At 40.1% G+C, this 22,666-nt stretch overlaps 2 pseudogenes; both read left to right on the top strand.

Annotated features, from left to right (window-relative positions):
* Positions 1-1,799: 1,799 nt before the first annotated feature.
* Positions 1,800-20,817, top strand: LOC138023479 (uncharacterized; annotated as a pseudogene).
* Positions 3,577-4,380, top strand: LOC138024744 (uncharacterized; annotated as a pseudogene).
* Positions 20,818-22,666: the final 1,849 nt, after the last annotated feature.

Below are 22,666 nucleotides of genomic sequence, written 5' to 3'. Positions count from 1 at the left end.
TACAAACGTTTTCAATGTGATACTTTATATATGATACATTATATAGTTATCACTGCCTAGATCAAAGAATACTGCTTTGGAATATGTAATTTTTATTTATCTTCTCTGAGTAACTAATACTCTGTTACTAAAATATATACAGCAGCTTTCATAAATGTTCTATTGACCACTTTCAGTGCTAAGATGGTTCATCAAGCTTGCAATTTATCTACAGTAAACAATAATAATTATTGTCCTCTTGTGCACTACTTAAACAAGAATTGAAATAAAGCCCCCACTTATAGAAAAACTAACACAGTAAGGAATGTAAGTGTTTAGACACAATAAAACAGGAACCATTTCCCTGGCCAGGTACTGAGAAAAAAACATCATAGTTCAGTGTTTCAGCCAGAAAATTATACTTAAGGGCCAAAGTGGCCCCTGAAGACTTGTTTCAGGGGCAAATTTCTTAGGAAAGGGCCCAAAAGATAATATTTGGACCTAAAAAATTAGTCACCAGAGGTCTGGCATGAACGACCTGGGTCAAGAACAATACAAAGGCATACAAGACAAAGTCAATGACCAAGGGTTTGTAATGCATTATAGGGACACAGCAAAGCAAAAGGGTGGATTGACTTCTTTTCTTATGTTAAGTGTTAAGAAGCAAAGATCTTTCAATATTGCTTACTAGAAGAACATAAGGTGTCCTCAACGTAGCAAAAGGAAGTCGCGATTATGTCAACTAAAGTAGAATTTCTGGTCGTCAAGAAACAAATGTTAGTCACATTGTACATTGTGAGTTCATTGGTGACCATATCGGTCGCAATTTTGAGCCTTGGGATGGTTATTAGAATACTATCCCTGGGTTAAGCCTGCATGCAGCCTTGTAAAAGTAAAGGGCTAAATTGGCCCTTTCTCCATTTTCTAAATGCAATGTAGGCACTGGCAGTACGTTTTATACTAATAATATTTCTGCAAGAAGTCATGTGCATTGTATCAAATAATATGTATTTAATACCTATAGGCTGGCTCTAAAATTACTTTAACACCATCCAGACAGCAAATACAATCATTTGACAACATAAATACCATATGGTAAAATCTAAAAATATTCACAAGAATATTTTCAACCTAAGCTCGGCAGAAAATAAAATGTTCAATTCAGCCTCGGCCACCAAAACAATTTTTATTAATAGAAAAAATAGTGCATTTGAAAAGATTTGAAGTAAGCCTAAACCTAATACAGGCAGAAGGCCTATACTTAAGGAATAAGTGTCCAAGAAAATAGAAGCGATTTTCCGTATATTAGAACAGTGCTCTGTAACGAGCAAAAGCTCCTTTTTAGATTTGAAATTCGAACTTCTTTGTTTCCGTACGCGGAAAAACTAATTGCACATGAATACAGAACAACAAAAACAGCACATAAGACCACATGTGATGAGCTGCATCTCGCTAGCTGTCGGCAGATCTAAGTTTACATGCTCGTTATGTATATTTTCCCGCGCTTATTTCTACTTCTATGGTATAGGTTACATCTTTTAAATTAAAATATAACGGAAAAGATTCACCTTTCGAATCGTTAATGGCAGTCTGATTCAACATCGCTTGAACTGAACTGCAATTCAACCTCCTAAAGCCCTTTCTTTTTCGTGTAAACCCTCGCCACGTCCGCCATATTTCTTTAGAATGTACTTAAACCAATCAGCGTGTTCGTATGAATGGGCTAATCAACAAAGGTGTTAGTTCAGCGTTGGCCAGGGTCTTCTCCAGACGAGCCGCCATTTTGAAAATCGCAGAGGAGAAGGCCCTGGGGACGAGGTTGGAGCTAAAAAACGGGACAAAAGAACGGTTTTCGCGCGGCTTCTTGTTGCTCGCCGTAATTGTGATTGTCATGGGCTTTTCCCTGTCGTTTGCTGAAAGAAATCGGCAACTATGTACAACATGTTCTCGAGGTTAGAATTACTATTATCATAAAAAATAAAGTAAGCGTCAATTTATGATTATCATTATTTATTGACATATCAGTTAACACTGGGTTCCAGCGCCCGTATTGTTGGTTTTTGATCCAAAGTGGAGGACGAAGACGGGAGGAAATATCAGCTAATTCGCTCTTTATTTGTTATTCTTCACTTTCTAATTGAGACTATACATGTACTAATTGTAAGGTTCAAGCGAAAAAGACGACGAACCGGAAAGAAAATTGCAATTCTTTCGGCTACAGCGCTGGATGTTTTCACGAAATGTGTGATACTTCCTCGGATATTCACAGGCCGAGGAGATGAGAAAGCAAACGTTCAACACAGTAGAAACCCGCGTTTAAGAACCTGCATTTGTCGACGCCTCGAAAAATAGGTTCTTGTATTTTGGGATAGTTATTGGCATTAGGCTAAGTAGGTTCTTAACTAGGTTTTTTTATAGTGTGATTACAAAATAAACAAACTTGGTTTTGTGCTTTAATAAACATACAGTATTAATGAACAAACTGTGTCATAATAATACTGATTCCAGAATGTGTATGTAGACCGAGGGTTATTTCTATCGCTGCAATAGATCTCAAAGACTTTGCCAAACATGTTATTACATTTTGGGATTTAAAAATGGCCAATTTCTGTCAGTATGTTGTTAAACCACTGTGTTCCGTTGATGTTTAAATTGAGTAAAAGCGATTCCAAGTATTTTGGCTATTATGACCAAGTTGAGTTGTCCTCAAGAATAGTGTTGTCTCTCCTTGTTCTCCCAAATTAGGAACTATCGTGTTAATTAAAGCAAGCTTCTAACAAAACTTAACAAATTAATTCAGAATTTGACAGGGAGCTTGTTCACTCGACGCAGCAGCATCGCAGGCCACGGAAAAAAAAGCTTCCTGCTATGGACAGTCTCATCCTGCAAACTAAAGCCTAATCTTTTGCATCCTGTTTTAAATCCATTCAAAACATCACAAATGGCTACTAGGAAGGGATGCAAGTAAACGAAAACGTAAATCTATTCGTTTAAAGAGTTAAAACAACCGGAAAAACCTACCGATCAGCCTTTTTTTCGATGCATGCACATTCTTCGTCAACCACTTCGCCTACGCAGCCTTCAGCATACTATTCAATGGCAGTTAACCTACCGACATATCCTTAGTTTTAACTTAAACCAAGAGATACATTACAAGTTCTAGTTGAGAATTATGTCAAGCGATTGGACAACATGGTTACATCAAAGAACATTACCCGAGCAACTCAAAATAAAGACATGTTGATGCATTACGTGGGAGAAGAAACCTTGGATGTGTTTGAGACCGTTACCTTTCTAGAGCCGCCGGAAGGAAGTGACGAATACAAGACTGCCGTAAAGGCTCTTGTTGACCATTTCGAGCCTCAAAAGTGTGTGGATTATCACGTCTACGTCTTTCGTTAGGAAACGCAAAAGTTTGGTGAAAACATTATCGAGTTTTACACACATCTCCGGCTGTTAGCACGCAAGTGTCAATTCGCCGATCCCGAACTGGAAATGAAGCGGCAGATTATTCAAGGAACCTCATCGCTTCGCCTGAAACGTAAAGCAATTGAACAGAGCCTCAATCTTGAGAACTTGTTGAAAGTAGCTCGCGCAATGGAAACCGCCGACGAACAGACCAGTGAGATGGAGAAACAGCAATCCAATGCAATGGGCTATGGTAGAAATAAAGCAACCGACGTTCAGCAGAAAGAGAATTCTCGTGGTCTACCAAAGTCTGGATTGCGTAACAATAGGTGTGGTTTATGTGGGGGAAATTACCCACATCAAGGAACTTGCCCTGCTCAAGGTAAAAAGTGTTTGAACTGTAGCAAAATGAACCATTTCTCCAAAGTTTGTCGTTGCAAACCCAATAATCGGTCCAAATCTTCGCACCCAAAGGAAACGTCAAGAGGTAAATACCATGTCAGGTCTGCAGATGTTGAAGAGTCTCCGAGTAGTGAAATGTCATCTCTAGTCGGTGTTGATAGTGACAACAGTGAATAGTATACTTTTAACATTGGTGCACAGGGACACGAAGCTGGCAAGCCTATCTTTCAGATCACCATCATGAACACACCAATCCGCATTATGGCAGATTCAGGAGCAACCATGAATATCTTAAGGAAGAGAGACTTTGATGGCCTTAAATCAAAGCCACAACTGGTTGAAACAAGTGCCAAAGTGTATCCGTACATGTCTGATAAGCCACTAACCCTGTGTGGAAAGTTCCGAGCCACTGTCACCAATGGTAGCTGTTCATCCGTGGAAACATTCTATGTCGCAAAAGGTTCATCAAGCTCCATACTTAGCTGGACAACCTCACAAGCATTAAATCTTATTAAAGCTGTTAGTACGGTCGAACCTCCTGTTAGCCTACCACCTGATGCCCCAGATTTTCTCAAGGAATTTCCTATCTAACCAGTGGAATGGGCAAGTCCAAAGGTGAACCATCACGCGTACATGTAGATGAATCTGTCAAACCCGTGGCTCAGCCACATCGCCTAGTCCCTTTCCATGTAAGAAAACAGGCGGAGGAAAAACTCAAACAGCTCGAAAAAGATGACATCATTGAACGCGTAGAAGGCCCCACCCCTTGGGTATCGCCAATTGTTGTTGTGCCCAAGCCGAATAAACCGAACGAGATTAGAATTTGTGTGGACATGCGTTCATTAAACAAAGCTATCTTCAGGGAGCGATGCATCATACCCACCATAGATGACGTAGTGTCGGACTTGAACGGTTGTAAAGTGTTCAGTAAGATCGACTTAAACCAAGAGTACCATCAGATCCCATTGCATCCCGACTCGAGAGCACTGAGCACGTTTTCTACACACGTTGGACTGTTCCAATACAAACATCTCAATCTTGGTCTCTCGTGCGCAGCAGAAATCTTCCAAGAGAAGGTTGGTGATGCAATCCGTGGCATACCCTGCGTCAAGAACATCAGTGATGACATCTATGCTGGGGGCGCAGACCAAGACACTCATGACCGACATCTGAGACAAATATTCCGTCAACTCCAGGAGAGTGGTGTGACAATAAACTTACCTAAGTGTCAGTTTCCAGTTCCCACTATGCTCTTCTTTGGCCATGTGTTCTCTGCACAGGGCATGTCACCTGACCCTAAAAAGGTTGAAGCTCTTCAAAATGTTGTGCCACCAACCAATGTATCTGAAGTACGAAGCCTCCTTAGCTCAGCTGCATTCTGCTCTAGGTTCATCAAGAATTTGCACTAATCACCAGGCCTCTTCGACAGCTGACCTGTAATTGAGTGAAGTGGCAGTGGACTGAGGAAGAACAGTCATCATTCGAACGCCTAAAAGCGGCACTATCTACCAAGACTGCCCTTGGATACTTTGATCCAAAGAAACCTACGTCCATCTTTGTGATGGTAGTCCCATTGGTTTAGGTGCTGTCCTGACCCAGAAAGATGTTTCGACTAAAGAAGTGACACCTTTGCATTATGCCAGTTCTCCACTGACACCAACTCAAGCTAGATATCCACAGATTGATCGTGAAGCTTTGTCAGTTTACTGGGCTGTAAAGCGCTTTCACTTGTTCATCTATGGAGGAGAATATAAAGTAATCACAGACCATCAACCTCTGGATTCCTTGTTTAACAACCCCACCTCTAAACCGTCCGCCAGGATAGAACTTTGGCTCATGGAGCTACAGCAGTACCGATTCACAGTAGAATATCGCCCTGGTGCCTCAAACCCAGCAGATTATGCTTCGAGACACCCAGTAGGAGATTTGGAGTCTCACAATTATGAAATTGAGTCTGAAGACCACATCTCTTTTATTACAAGAAATGCAGTACCAAAAGCTGTAACACTGTCTGAGGTAGAATCTGCAACCGCAACGGATCCAGTGCTACAAGCGGTTATATCTACAATGAAATCTGGTTCCTGGTATAAGGCGCCACCTGGTGTATCATTATCTGAGCTATCCCGCTATGAGCAAGTTAAGGAGCAGTTAACCTGCACTGACACTGTCCTGTTAAAATCGGATCGTTTAGTAGTTCCTGCTGCACTACAAGAACGAACTGTTGACATAGCCCATGAAGGTCACTTGGGCATAGTGAAAACTAAGGCCCTCCTGCGAGAAAAGGTGTGGTTCCCATGAATGGACAAGATGGTTGAAACAAAGGTCAAAGCTTGTTTACCGTGCCAAGTTGTAACCCCAGTGTACGCTAGAGAGCCTGTTCAAGTATCGACTCTTCCTGACAGCCCATTTGATGAAGTAAGCATTGACTTTACGCATGTTGAGGGTGAAACCCTACTTCTACTGGTTGATGATTATTCAAGGTTCCCGTTCGTAGAACCAGTGTCGTCAACGTCCGCTAGTGCTGTCATACCTAAGTTAGATCAGCTATTTGCTACATTCGGAACTCCCAAGATTGTTAGATCAGACAATGATTCACCTTTCAGCGGAGAAGAGTTTGCCAAGTTTGCTCATGCGCTTGGTTTCAAGCACCGCAAGGTAACCCCATTATGGCCGAGGGCCAACGGTGAGGTGGAGAGATTCGTGAAAACACTGAAGAAGTGTCTTAAAGCCGCTAAAGTGGAAGGAAGAAACTGGAGAAAGGAACTGCAAGCGATTCTGAGAAACTATCGCACCTCTCCTCATCAAACCACTGGAGTGGCCCCAGCAGTATTGTTACTGAAACGTCCCGGCGTAACAAGCTACCACAGACCAACTTCGTTGACCCTGTGTCGGAGATAGTCCGCAAGTGCGATTTCTCGCAGAAATCCAAGTTCAAGGCTGATGCTGACCGCAAGGTCTATGTGAAACCCAGCACTATCTCACCTGGAGAAACCGTACTAGTGGCCATTTACTGCGTCTAAAGGTGCAACTGTTTACGACCCTACCCCTTTGACTGTAGTGGATAAAAAAGGCAGCATGATTACTGCTCAGAACGAGAATCGCACGGTTACCAGAAATTCCTCTTTCTTTAAAAGTCTGGACCAGTCAGTCATCAACCATGATGATGATCTGTCCCGTGACAGTGGTCTCGACTTTCCGGCTGACATCAAACACCAACAAGAGCTGGCTGCTGCACGCACACGTGCTCATGCTTCTGACCCGTCTGCATCAAAACCTGTGAGCTCCCCTGGCATGCAAGCTAATCCTACAAGTTCATCTAGCCCCATCCCCGAGAACTAAGCTAGTGCGTCTCACCCGGTTGGTCAACCAGCATTGCGTAGATCTTCCAGGAGACGAGTTCCCGGTCAGATTCTTGATTTGTAGGCATGATTCTTGGTCAACTATGAGCTCTGAACTATGACAGTATAGTGTGTTAAGTTAACAATGCTGTCGCCTGTACAAAAACGTGTGTGTCTGTTGGACTTTGATTTCGGGTCAGTAGTCATACTTTCATGGACACTGATTAGTTGAAGTTTATTTTATTTCTTTCCATATTACTCTAGAGAGTTACCCACTAGGGGAAAAGAGATGTAATGTTCATATAAACCGGAAGTTATTGATACCGGATGTTCGCTAGGACCTAGGGGGATATTGAACAGAACGATCATGGCGTCCACCTATGCTGTAACACGTTTTCTTGCAACTGTTTATTAAATCGTTGTTAATCTTTTGCATCCTGTTTTGAAATCCATTCAAAACATCACAGAGTTCAGTTCAGATCCTGTCACTGGACGGAGGAACTGTAAAGGGACCTATTCACCAACAAAAAGAAGACGAAAGCGCCATATCATAGCTACACATCAAAATCTCAATTCAGATTCAGGAGAAGTTGGTGAGGTTATATGTGAATTAATTGATAAAGGGCAGCTAATCTAACAGTACATCTGATCAACTAATAGTTCTTTGTATTTTGATCAAAATAATTATTGTGGATAAATGTGGTTTAAAGAGACCAAATGAAATACATATGGATGAACACAATAATTATTTAAATATATGTAGTATAACTAACATATTTATTTAACAATATTTTATTAACCTAAAAGAAATACACGGGTCAATACTGTTTTCTTAGCACTTGATTTTTCCTGTAGGTACAGACTGTGGTGGAGATCTGTCCGATGGTCCTTCAGAAATATCTTCATCAGTTGCAAGTACTATATGTCATTCTCTTTCAGAGTGTTGAAATCTTGTGTTGTCTTATGTTTATCCCCTTTGATAATTTCACAAAATCACTTAACCATACATGTACATCCTTAAAAAATTCCCTGACTTACAAAAATGAAAAAAATTGAGTGGATCATATTAATTTTGAAAATGATGCCAAATATCCTTTGCAGCTTTGTGTTTATACATTTACAGATCTCTGATGAAATAGACCTTTGTGGGTGTGTCGATATTTCATGGTTGCTTAGCAACCCTAGCGACATGCGCATTAAGGATATAGGCTCGCCATGTGCTCTTGCCAAATGGTTGACATTGTACATCAAGTTTGTTTGTTTTTATAAATAAATTCTGTTGAGATTTCAAGACATGGTGGCAGCGGTGAAACAAGTAAAATGCTGAAATTAAGCCCTCCAGAGAAATTTGACTTTTCCAAACCGCTCGACTGGCCAGATTGGAAGCAGAATTTCCTGCGATTTCGACTCGCGACGAAACTTCACAAAGAGGAAGGCGCCGTGCAAGTCAGTGCTCTCATTTACACAATGGGAAGAGAAGCAGAACATGTGTATAAGTCCTTTACCTTGGCTGAAGGAGATGATGCAAAATTCGACGTGATTTTGGCGAAATTTGATGAACATTTCGTGCCGAAACGGAACATAATTCACGAGCGGGCACGTTTTCACCAAAGGATCCAACAGCAAGGGGAGACAGTCGAATCGTTCGTACGAAGTCTTTACGAATTAGCCGAACACTGTAACTTTGGGGACAGCCGCGATCAGCAAATACAGGACAGAATCGTCATTGGAATTCTGGATCAAGGTGTGTCCCAGAAATTGCAGTTAAAGTCGGATTTAACGCTGGAAGTTGCGATTCAAATAGCTCGCCAGTCAGAAATGGTCTAGTCTCAGGTTACTGATCAGAATTCCCTCGCATCGAAAGTTGTTGAGGAGGTGCACAGTAAGAAGAAAGCATCTAATCCACGTTGGAAAAAGGGAAAAGGAAAGAAAGAGGATCCATCCCAAAAACAGGGTCAAAAAAAAATGTGGCAGATGCGGTCTTCACCACTCAAAGCCCGAACACTGATTAGCAAAAGTTAAACGATGTTTGAAATGTCTAAAGGTGGGTCACTTTGCAGCTGTTTGTTGGTCCAAGTCGGTGAGTGAAGTGAATAGTAGTGGTGGTGGTAGTGCTTCAAATGATAGCAGTGCTGGTCGTTGGTTCTTAGGTGTGTTGTCAAGTGATTTACATCAGGATGACAAATGGAAGGTCCAGCTTAAGGTCAGTGGTAAGCCTGTGGTGTTTAAAATTGATACAGGTGCAGATATTACCGCCATTTCAAAGTCTACCTTTGATAGTTTACCAAATCAGCCCAAGTTACATGCATCGAAGATAGCCCTTTTCAGTCCAGGAGGCAAGTTGCAGTGCGCTGGGCAGTTTACAACAACAGTGACACATTGCAACAAGAAGTACCAACTCAATGTTTTTGTAATCAGTGGAGAACATGCAAGTAACTTGCTGGGTCGAGAAGCAGCTTGTGAAATGGGTCTAGTTGCGAGGTTAGAAGAGGTGGATGCTGAGTTGTTGGGAGATATAGGCTTGTTCAAGTGTGAGCCAGTTAAGATCCAACTGGATGAGAATGCCCAACCCTACTGTATCAACACAGCCAGAAGAATAGCTTTTCCCTTAAGAAGAGGAACTCAAGCGGATAGAAGAAGCTGGTATCATCGAAAGAGTAACAGAGCCGACAGAATGGTGTGCACCCATGGTACCAGTACAGAAAAGTAATGGTAAGCTCAGGATCTGTGTCGATCTAAGAAGGCTGAACAGTGCAGTGAAGCGCTCAAGATTCGTACTTCCTACCTTGGAAGATATCGCGACCAAACTTGCTGGTGCCCAGTACTTTTCGAAACTTGACGCGTCCAGTGGATTTTGGCAGATACCTCTACATCCAGATAGTGCCAAGTTGACCACGTTTATGACTCGGTTTGGTGGGTTCTGTTTTAAAAGACTTGCATTCGGAATCACGTCTGCCCCAGAAATTTTCCAGTCTCTAATGAGTAATCTGTTAAAGAACAGTGAAGGTTGTGAAGCGATTATGGATGACATTATTGTGCATGGAAAGTCTGCCGAAGAACATGATGAGAACTTACAGAACACGTTTCAAGTCATTAAGGAGTCAGGACTGAAACTGAACAAAGAGAAGTGCGAAATCAAGAAAAACAAGCTAACATACTTTGGACATGTTCTCAGTGCCGAGGGCGTAAGTCCAGACCCAGAGAAGGTGAAGGCGATTGCGGAGCTTGAAGCGCCAACCAAAGTTCCAGAACTACGCAGACTGATTGGCATGATTAACTACCTTGGGAGGTTTATTCCCAACCTTGCTTCAGTAATGCGTCCAATGAGCGAACTACTAAAGTCAGATACCGCTTGGACTTGGGGACCTCTCCAGCAAACTGCATTTACCAAGGTCAAAGAAATAATTTCAAGCGATACAGTGTTAGCATGCTATGATCCTAAGATACCCACTGTTGTTTGTGCAGATGCTAGTAGTTATGGGATTGGCGCGGTTCTGATTCAAGGTCCCAGTGACCAACTCCGCCCAGTTGGTTTTTGTAGTAGAACACTCACAGAGACTGAAGTCAGATATGCTCAAATTGAGAAAGAGTGCCTGGCAGCAGTGTGGACATGTGAGAGACTATCACGTTATCTAGTGGGGCTTCCAAGTTTCCAGCTATTGACAGATCACAAACCTCTGGTACCACTGATCAACCAGAGAGATCTTGATAAAACACCATTAAGATGCCAGAGACTTCTAATGCACCTTATGCGGCTCAATCCTCAAGCAGAACATGTACCTGGCAAGCAGATGGTGGTGGCAGATACTCTGTCTAGAAGCCCTTGTAAGTTAGGACAGGAACCCAACACGGTAGAAGATGTTCAGGCATTTGTAGCCTTGGTTGAATCTACAAGGCCAGCCACAAGTGATCAGCTTAAGAGAATCAGAGAAGCGAGTGCAAAGGATGCCCAGCTCCTGAAAGTGATGGGATTCACAATGGAAGGGTGGCCAGCCCGTGTGGAAAACGTTCCCCTCCAGATACGAGAGTTTTTTTATTCTCGTGGACACTTGTCAATGAACAACGGTTTATTAACATATGATGATCGAATAGTGATCCCTGCAGACATGCGAGAGGAGATACTGGAGCGCATTCACACAGGTCACCAGGGTATTACAAAGTGCTGCGAACGTGCTGACCTTTCTGTATGGTAGCCGGGTATTTCAAAGGAGATCAAGGCAAAGGTAAAGTCATGCCAATTCTGTCAGGAAAACCAACCATCACAAAGAAAGGAACCACTGATGACCACAGACCTACCTGATAGACCGTGGCAGAAGGTGTCCACCGATTTGTTTGAGCTAGCCAGTCAGTACCTAGTAGTGATAGACTATTATTCAAGATTCATTGTGATATTAAGCCTAGTTGAGACAACAAGCCAAGTTGTCATCCAAAAGCTTAAGTCAGTGTTTGCAAGATGGGGAATTCCGGAGGAACTAATAAGTGACAATGGTACACAGTTTACGTCACTACACTTTGATGAGTTCAAAGCAAAGTAAGGATTCAAACACACCACATCAAGCCCGCATCATCCCCAGGCAAATGGTACTGCAGAAAGTGGCGTGCGAATCGCTAAGAGGATTTTGAAACAGGAAGATCCATTCCTTGCCCTTATGGCCTATCGGGCAACCCCAACCCCAGCAACTGGAAAGACGCCATCAGAGCTGATCATGGGAAAACTGATACGTACTACACTTCCAACACTGACCAAAGTTTTAGAGCCAAAGCTTCCAAACCATAAAGCAATCAAAAGAGTTGATATCAAAGCCAAACGGGGCTACAAGGAGTCCTTTGACAAAAGGAATGGCGCGAGAGAATTACCAAAGCTACAGCCTGGAGACCGGGTCAGAGCCAAGCTGGATAATGAGAAGCAGTGGACCACAGAGGCTAAGGTCGTCCGTGAAGACCAGAGTCCCAGGTCATACATCATAGACACTGGTGGTAGAAGATTGCGAAGAAATCGTAGGCATCTTAGAAAGGTACCTACACCCACTTGTTATGACACATCAGGGGACGACTCCCAAATTCCGGATATCAACAGTGAGCCTACTCCCAACGTCGTCCAGGTGGAGGATACCGACGTTCCTGAAAGCAGCAATGCCAGTCCTGATGCAAGCGATCCGAACGCGATTCCAGAACAGAGAACCTCAAGTGGTAGAATTGTTAGGAATCTATTCGTTATAGAGAGGACATTTAGTACTGTTGAATTTCTTTTTAGTTTTTTTTTAAACATTGAACAGTCGTTGGTCTTACCGTAGGACCACTGATGCTTAGGGCTCTCCTTGGTTAGATTCCAGAACATGCTTAAGCATCGTATTCAACCGATTCATTTTGTTATGTTTTTCCTTGAAAAAAAAAAGGGAGATGTGTCGATATTTCATGGTTGCTTAGTAACGCTAGCGACATGCGCATTAAGGATATAGGCTCGCCATGTGCTCTTGCCAAATGGTTGACGTTGTACATCAAGTTTGTTTGTTGTTATAAATAAATTCTGTTGAGATTTCAAGACAGTGGGGTTTATTTCCCAGAGCCTCGTGCTGAGGCCTATTGTGTTAGGCTAAATTTTAATACATTGAAATTGTTCTATGAAAATTTGACATTGTTCCTGCCATATCTCTTCTATGATCTTAATATCTGAATCATAGTCAATATTGTTGAATTTAAACTTAGTCTAGTGATGTTTCAGTACTGAACTCATTAAATGAAAAAATATTTTATGGTTACTTTTCCAGATCAAATTACAGATATAATGCTTGAAGCCAAGGATCTTTTGTCCTCCAAAATGGACAGTATTACAAAAAAATCGCAAAAGTGGGAAGAACGACAAGCCACACTAAATGAAAGTTGGGCAGACTCCCGTTCTGCCCTTTATGAAAACTTGCTGAAATGGAGCTTTGCAGTTAAGGATGCAAAAAAGTGTATGAAATGCCTGGAAGAACCAGCAGTAATGAGATGCAATGAGTGCTTTGCCACTAAATACTTGTGTGGACCATGTGACCAGTATGTCCGTGAACTGGCTCCGCTGCACGACAGAGATGCGATTGTAAATGCGCACTATCAACCCATTCCACCAACCTTGTCCACGAATAGCAGTGGAGAATGGGTTACAATTGATAAAGTTCGATTGATGAGTTAAGTTACTATTTAAGATGTATTCTGAGTTTGAGTGACAAGAGCAAAGTGGCAGTGTAAATTAACTTTCTCTTCGTGTCACCATGATTGAATTCCTTGTAGGACGGCAACTGCCACATGCAGATATGTACTATCCCAAATGTAATGGAAAATGCAAACTTACAATGAATCAGCAGGAACATCACTGCATTTTTGTTTCCATCAGAGGTTTGTTAACAATACATCAAGCCTTTATGAATAATTTATTTAAGTTGATGCTTGTTTAAAAATAATTGTCAGTGATTTGCAAAGATTTTCATAATTTATATTAATTTTTTAACCGATCACTGACAGTGAAAAAGGTTGTATTTGACATGTACACGACACCTTGTTTGTTTGAGTCATTCCATCAACATATAGATTTTAATGTTACATGTGAATATATACATCTGTAGTTTAAAACTAGAATAAGTATTATGTAAATATTATGTTTTTTCTTTGATAAGGACGATTTGATCTCAATCATGGAGGCTACCAGTGCACTGATTGCCTAAAAGTGTTCAGCACTTCTAACCCACTGGTCATTAGTCAGTTGGGATGCTGGCCAGGAAGCATTGCTGACACTACCTACATCTTCCACCAAGACCAGTTCCTTCACTGAAACATTATGCAAAAGCAAATGCCTGGTGTTTCTCAAAGGTCCTTTCTCAAATCTCCAGAGTTATTTTCAATGCAAAAAGGAAAAGAGTAAGTATTACTAACAGTGTTGTGGAAAAAATAATACTAGATGTTTCATTTCAATTTCCAGCAGCTGTGTGCACCAGGATTTGTATTGAGGTGCATGTCTTCGTGATGACTAAGGACAAATTGAACGCCCAGACCCAGAAAATTAATAGTCTGACAAAGACATGATCACAGTCGGTCAATTTGCCCAGTGCCTAGCCCTTTGAAACCACTCTATCATGTTGGGATAGCAGTATTCATGCACAATGCCTGTAGACCATTTTTCTAAAAGTTTTATAAGTGTCACCATATTTGTAAGAAGAATCTTTTTTTGAAGAAACTTCTGAAGTGAGATAGCTAGAGTGCCAAGTGAAGAAGCCAACTTAATTTCAAATGCTGTTGAAACTTACTTTCAGCCCTTAGACCACTACCAGGCATATACTTTAGCTGAGTTAAATTCATCTGTAAGATTAGATTTTAGTTTCGAAGGTTTATGGTACATGTACACGGTATCTCATCTGTATTGATATACAATGTTTGCAACCTCATTCAAAGAATGGAAATTCTGTCAGTTTGAGCTTAGTCGTGGCAGAAAAATTAACTGGATGGAGTGCCCAGCATGTGACAACAATCAGCATTCCGTTCATGTGGATGCCAATATGAAACTCTCTCCATTTAATTCTTCTGCATTGTACTTTACTTTCACTGCAGTAGAAAACTTAATCATAGTTAAGTTTGCTTTTGTTTTTCTTTAATTGAAACCACTCTGACTGATGGGTACAACACAGTCCCAGTTGTGTACCACATGATGTGTTCTGTCCCATGATAGCCCAGAAAAATAAATTGCTCGGCAATGTTGTCAGATTATGCTATGGTTTATCTTAGAGAAAAACTAAAAACCAAAAATCGTTCTTTAGTGCTCTTTTTGATGGTTTCTAGCTTGGATTGGATAGATTTTCCTCATAGTTATGAGCAAAGGGCTCTAGCTCCATTAAGTATCAGGAATCTGTGAATAAGAGAAGAACACCCTGAAAAAAAACCCTCACTAAAATTCACTATCTTAGCAAATCCTTCAAAATTATTATTAGACCATATATTGTAAATTTAAGATTGTTTAAGATTGTGTTAATAAAGTTTTATTAGTTTTTATTATTATTGTTATTATTACTACATTTGTATTATAACTATTATTATTATTACTATTATTAATTGTTTTTTACTACATTATTACTATTATTACTATGCTGCATGTTCTTTGAATTTGTATTGTTAGAAGTAAAAGAGAGTGTTACTGTGGAGAGGTATTCCTAGCCTCCAATGCAAAAATTGACAGCCATATCCATAAAGTTTACCAAGGTGTTAAGCATAGTGTGAGTTTCCATACATTTAAATATGTGGTCAGTTTATAACTATATATGGAATATAGGTGGAACGAACGAATGAATGAATGAACGAACGAACGAATGAATACCTTTATTTAAGTGTCAAACTAAAATTATAGCAGTAAATAACCACTAAATGGTGACACTGTAAGTAAACATGTCAGAGGAAGCAGAAGTACAATTGCAATTTTGTATCATTTGTATATTCATATGTAACTTTACAAACATGCAACATGCAGTAAATGTCACTGATTTCCATTTCAATGTACCAGGCTCTTAAAAGGTGATGAATTATCATTGTTCATTTGTGTAGTTAGGTCTTCTTATGAAAATGTGATTAGTAAGTGCTGCAATTTTAACATATTAATCAAAATAAAAGGCGTGTCAACTGCAACAGTGAATGTTATAAAGAGCTTCAATCCATGTACAAACGTTATTATGTTGCAGAAGGACAATCAACAGAAACTCTGTGGGGATTCAACTTGGCATGCTTCAGGCAATTCGATTCAAAGGAAGAGAAATCTGAGTGAAACAGGTCTTGAGATTGCTGGCTGTAGGCATGCTGTTGCCCAACATGCAGTTAATATGATATACGGCGAAGTGTATGGCTATGCCCACTACATGCAGCTTATCCCAAACAATGTCAAATTCTTTTGGTACGATGTTGTGTGCAAGTACTGGCCATGGCTCAAAAAGCAGAACAAAGAAGTTGCAGAGAAAATGAAACCTGCACTGTCGATAATGCATGCAAAGGCTCATGCTTGGTATTGTCAGGTAGTCTCATTTTAGAAAATATGTGGAAAATTTGCTTGATTATTTTAATACAACTTTCGTGTAATAATGGTTACACTATGATGTTGAACATTTACGTCATGAACCAACTGATACAAAAGCGATTACAACATACCTTAGCATTCATGTTAAGACAAAGGCTGGCACTTTCCGTTTATGTATAAGAACTTGCATTTTGCTGGATAAGTTGTTTAAGCAAGAAACGGTACGTTTTAAAGGGCTGAATGCCGCCTGCTTTTCTGAATTATTTGACAGTGAAGGCCATGATAATGGTAGCAGTTTATTAATTATATTTATTGTTATGGTTATGTTGTGAATCTCAGAATAACGTTATGTAAGTTGACCACCAACCAGGTAAGTGGTTTTCTGAAGGATCGCCGTAATGAAATGCCAAGATCGGTTTTCAGCACGTATCTTCAAGTAAATTCATATCAAAAGAAAACTCTCACCACAGGAGCTTGTCTTTCTGGCATGGCTCAATCTGTTCATTATTGTTTGTCAATCATTGATTACAGGTTCAGTGGGGAGGAAGATGGCAAGTTGAAGCCAGTGCAACACTGGGGAGGAGGTCGAACAGATAAACAGCCACTTCTCACAGCTTGGTAATTCCACAAAGCACATGCTCCCTGAAGGTGAGTTTAGTCCACTTCTCAAACTGTGCTATTACAATTATGTCTCACAATTTACACAGGATATTTATTTATCGATATTAGTACAACAATAATTCCTCAATTTTGTGGCCAATTTTGCGATTCGGAACAATATGCGCTAACTTTAGGTGCCGTGAATTTAAATTAAGGTTAGAATTAACTCAAAAGTGGCCAGTACATTCTTAAAGAAAGGATGAATTTGTTACCAACATAACGTTTACGTAAACATTAAGGTTTAGTACAATTTTTTTAACAGCTTTTGACCTTAAATTTTTTAATATGGTATCAATTACACTTCCACCTTTTTTTTCATTTCTACTCGAAATTCCGGAAACGGAAAGCCATAAAATATGGTGTCGAAAAATATGCTTTTTACTAGATTACAAAAGGAACATGTGATGCCATAAAATTTGTTATACAAAAAAAGATTGTATGAGGCTTATGTTGCTTTTGTATCAAATTTGGTTGTTCATAGGGAGAGAAGAAATACTTACTGAGCATGCTCTTGAGTGGAATAGACGGAAAATTGAAGTACTTCCACAGTCTCTGGCAAAGCGTTACAAAAGGGTTGGCATCATGTTTACACGTATTTGACAGTATTCAATGAAATATGCTTTTTACTTGTTCACAGCTTCCTGTTTGTTTTGCTCTCATCACCCTTAAATCTCTTTTAAACTGGCAGATCCAGACTTAGCTTAAGAAGGCATGTGATGATCTTGATGAACTGCTTAAGAATCTTAATCTACACCGAAAGAGTGTGTGCTTTGAGTTTTGGAAAAACGATGTATTACATGTTGCTAAAGGTCAGTTGCTGCTCTCACTGTGTTGAGTGTACGTAAGTTGCTATGCTAACCTTGTAGCAGTGACACACTAGCTACGGTGGAATGAGAAACTCCGAAAAAAATTCAAGAACGTCTATCATGTCTTTTGAAATGATAGCACAAAATTTGGACGACAAGCCACTTGGTTTGCCAAAATATTGTACCCCATGAAGCACTAAATCTATTCTGCCCCCGAATATATTAGAGTACATATGGTCCAAATAATAAAATCAATTCTTTTAGTCAGACGCATAGTAGTAGTGATTTGTTAGTTATTGTTTGTTTCTAGAGGAAGAAACATCGCGCAACAAAAAGGAGCCCATGTCGCCGGAAGAAGAGACCTCCCTGTGCCATTTAATTTCACAGGAAAGGCTAACAACAAAGCAAACGCTTCTCCTTGAAGCTGCTGAACAATTGTACGGGGAAAAAGGTGAAAGAGTTACCTCCCAAAGCAGACATGAACTACGAGGCGGGTTCCAGTGTCCTGGAGAAAAAAAGTCTTGTCCCATTTTAGGAAGATGATAGAATACTCCCATTTCTCAGTGACGCAGTTGTCTTTGAACATGGGAAAACTAACAGGTGATGAGGACACGATTTACTAATAAGGGTTAAACGTTCAACTAAATAACTAAATATTTTAGTAAAAAAATGTTACACTCTTTGTTTAAACTGAAATTGTTTTGGGCATAAGTCTCTTAATTGTGTTCACTTGACAGTGGGCCCCATCGTTTACTGTTTCATAAAAAGTCTTGTTTCTCCCCCATTCCGTTCTTGTCTTGCTAACTTTGGTTTAGCTTTTTTTACATAGTAACTGATGTCAGTATATCAGCTTAACCCGTTTAATAAGTCATTTCTACAGTCCACTGGCCTTGATGAATATGCCGCGGGGTGTTGGTACTTGGTGAAATTTATACGGTAGTAAGTTTTTTTGTCATCAGTACTTTTAGTTTTCTTTCAGATTCCTGCAAGCAACGAGCGCGGCTTCATAAGAAAATCTCTTCAGAGAAAGCTGCCCTCGAAGAAACAATCTCCAGATACAATGGACTGGTAACGGGCCATCCCATCCAAAAAGAAGAGATTGAAAAAGGTTCTTTTCCGTGGAATGAAAATTCAACCGACACAGGTATGGCATTAGCGCGTACCGAGTGAACTTGTACATGTACTGAACGCTTATGTGACCTTAATCAACCGGTTCTCCCGGTTTTTGAACGTCTGCAAATACCTTTACAAGTCCTAATCTTTCTTACTTTATTTTAACTGTTTGTTACCTTTGTTAATCCTGACGGCCAAAATCACCTTGTCTGGAGCTTCCACTGCGTCCAATTCTTACTTAAGTCCATGTGACTTACACTTGTTGAACCTGCTTCACTTTAAATGGTAGTTAACACTGTTTTAAGCGCTTAGTTATTCCACAAGGGTGACCGTTTGATGTCGGTTTGTCTGTACATAATGATAAATAAACGGTTTGTACAGATCTCAAGCCAGAGTCTTGAGCAGAACAGTTTTTCCGTCCAGAAATGCTACAGAGTCTTTGTTGAGAAAGTCGCGCAATAAGGTTTTTTGATTTGGTTTAGTTGCTATCAGAACGAAGAGGCTAGCTGTCGACAAGCATATGGAAGTTCAACGGTTTCAGGAAGAGCTAAAGATACTTGAAAATGAGATGCTGGGCCTTATGAAGGTCTACAAAGACAAGTTGTTACCATCTCTACATAAGGAGCAGGAGAAACTGCTAAGTTGCGTGACAGGTATAGGTGCTTTTGTATTTTGGTAATGTTGTCGACGGCAAGCCGAAGTTCTTGGCACCCCTTAACAGCACCTTATGTCTGTAAGGTGAAGTTTTCAGTCTAGAACCAAAGATTCCCCAACTCATTTATGGAGTACACTCAGCACCGCCTTTCCCCTTTGTTTCTATGCAACTTATCAAAGTATTAGTTCTTCCATCAATCCTTTGTATTGTTACAAACAACTATCTAAGAACTATTTTGTAACAATCCTTTTAGGTCCATCCACGCGTAATGTTATGTCCTGTGTTCTTTTTTTCAGATGTTGACGCCAGCAAGGGAAGCTTCCTCGATAGGGTATGTTTGTATAATCCATTTATTTTGTGTGGCCTAGGGTTGGTGTTGCCTACCCCCGTTGCAGTTTCATTTCTGAAACAGTTTAATATTTCTTTATTATCGTTTTATAGAGCCAACGTTACACCTCAGTATCAACAGAGAAACAAGTGGTTGATGGACAGCTAGGTCTTATCTCCGAAGGCATCACGTTTGTCATGAAGCAGATGTCAGCCGGCATTGTTGCCTTTGCGCCTGTTTTTAACTGCGAACTAAACGCATTTCGAGAAGTGCTACTTACTCACCAGTCTGACCAAGTTGACAGTGAAAAAGGAGACGTAGAAGGTGATGGTTATCACGATGGCGATGGAGATGATGATGACGAAGAATTAAATTGTAATGACGAGGAAAATGTTTCGAGCAATGGCAGAAATAACAAAGTCGATTTTGTTGTTGTAGCCTTACAGAAATTGACAGTTGATTCTCTTGCGCCTGTCTTGGCTGAAGAGGTTCAACCTGGTGTTTCCTGCTAGCGTCTCCCAAGTGAAATAAGCCAAGGTCTTTACAAAGGGCGCAATGGAAGTAATGCTTGCAGTCTAATCTCACTTCTGATCGGATACGCCTTCTTCAAAAACAACACTCAGATTCCATCACAACAATCTGCCTTATCAGCCAACATCATAACAGTCATATGCGGCTGCATGGAGCTAGGTAACCGAGTTTATGATATGTGCCGACACAGTTTACCTTCCAGATACCTTTCAATTCAAGAAGCTGCAAGCGTGTTGGACACTTGGCTTGACTGCGTTGTTGGAAACGCATTTCCAGTCCGATTACAGGATCCGCACGAGATGTCGACTATTTGCGGTCAGCTTAGGTCGGCTGGTAATTCTCAAGAATGTTCTTATTCATTTTAAATAATGAATGAGAAAACATCCTTCTTCTTAACCGCAGAGAACGAAGTTCTTTTCGTAGATACACACAGCCATCCACCTCATGGTGCTATTGTAATCGTTTCAGATTCCCTTCACATGGCCGAATTCTGTAAAACTGTTTGGGGTTTACAGGGATATACTGAGAATTAATTTGGAAACCTTGCATGTGTTGATTTTCCCAATTAATTTTTAATGATTAATGGTAATTTAGAGCCAATGGACACAAAGGGTACTTATTTCATGAGAATTATAACAAGCAACACTGAAAAATGTAAATAATGTAAATAATTATATGTTTTTGAAAATTGTTGTTTGTGAACAGTAGCGAAACACACCATAGATGATACATGTATACCTTGCACTTACCGTACCCAAGGGCTGAAAAGAATGTTCATCTTAAAGTTACTTGCGCTTATAACCTCGGTATACATTTTAATCACTAAATTTAGTGATACGCAACACTTCGAATCAAAGATCTTGCAATGAAAACTTTGAGTGACCTTATATGAAACTTGTTTGTTTAATCAAACTCTTCGACGGCCCTTAATGTAGTCACACTTTTCAATGTGACGTAATTTTCAATTAGCCAATCGCCATCGGCTTGCAGGAAGAAGGCTTTAACGTGCTGCGTTTCGCTGAATTTGATGGAAACTGTAATATGTAATTATACCTTCCATATCGGGTTTCTTCATTTCGTGACTGCGATTTGGGAGTGCATCAAGTTTGAGTTAAAATGCCAACTCGAGTATTTAAGCCTGACTCGGCTCTTTTTCCTAGTGCAAACCAGAAATTATTAGTTAAACACACAACTATGATACACCCCTTAACATACAGTGAATTGCTTTCGCGGTACTGAAAACTTTGATTGCTGCCTGCGTTGCAATAGACCAATTTTATATATATATTAAAATTCAGCTTAAAACAATAGACCTCAGCACGAGGCTCTGGGGAATAACTACAGAGTTTGGAGTTTGTGGGGTTTATTCCCCAGAGCCTCGTGCTGAGGTCTATTGTTTAGGCTGACTTTTAATGGATCGAAATTGGACCATTGCCAAACAAGCAACGTTATGGTGATAATAACGTAATCGAAAATAGTGAAGCGTGTGAAGTCTAATAAAAGAATACAAATCATTCCAGCCCTGCGAGTCAGGACAACATTAGCGTGTTCTCAAGGAAACAAATGGAATGTAGGCGTAGTCTTGCCTGACTCAGAGGTCAATAATTTGATTAAGCTTTGAAAAAGAAAACGTTTTTGTCACATTCTTTGATTAAGTGTAAAGTTGATTTGAAAAATGGACAGCTCGTCGAACTATATTAAGCATTCTTTAGGAATTGTCTTAGTGAAGAAGTAGAGTAATAGTGGAGAAAAGGGCAAGCACGAGTAATCTATTGTTGTCTCGGCTATTGTTTTAGGTCCGCCATGTCTTCTAGATCAAGGAAGAGTTAGCATGAGGATATCTGGATATCGCAGCAGTCTATTTTTTTCCACATGGTGACCAATATATCTGCATGGCTGGATATTCAAACGACACCCCAATTTTACTTTATTTTTAACAAGACCGAAAAAAGAGGATTAATTTTATGAATTGGACATGGTAAGCGATATATCTGCATAGTTGGATATTCAAACAAAACCCCAATTTTAGTTTACTTTGAACAATACCGTAAAAACTGGATTAATTTTATGAATTCTACATGGTGGCCAATATATCTGCATAGTGGGATATTCACACAACACCCCAATTTTACTTTATTTTGAACACTACGGTAAAAACGGAATTAATTTTATGAATTCGAAATGCTAAGCGATATATCTGCATAGTTGGATAATCAAACGACACCCAAATTTTACTTTATTTTGAGTAAGATCGGGATGAAGTTTTAATCACTTACCATGTCAAATTCAAAAAATTAATTCCGTTTTTGGTCTTGTTCAGTTCTTTTTGGCCGAGCTGTCCTCTATCTATCAGCTTCTATGGGGGTATATGGGAGTCATATGGGAGATGTTTTGGTATATTGTTGCGGCTGGGGCTTA

The sequence above is a fragment of the Montipora capricornis genome, chromosome 11 (genome assembly GCF_036669925.1).
Source record: "Montipora capricornis isolate CH-2021 chromosome 11, ASM3666992v2, whole genome shotgun sequence".
Classification (NCBI taxonomy): Eukaryota; Metazoa; Cnidaria; class Anthozoa; order Scleractinia; family Acroporidae; genus Montipora; species Montipora capricornis.
Note: the sequence above shows the minus strand (reverse complement) of the source record. Positions and strands in the feature narration are given on the sequence as shown.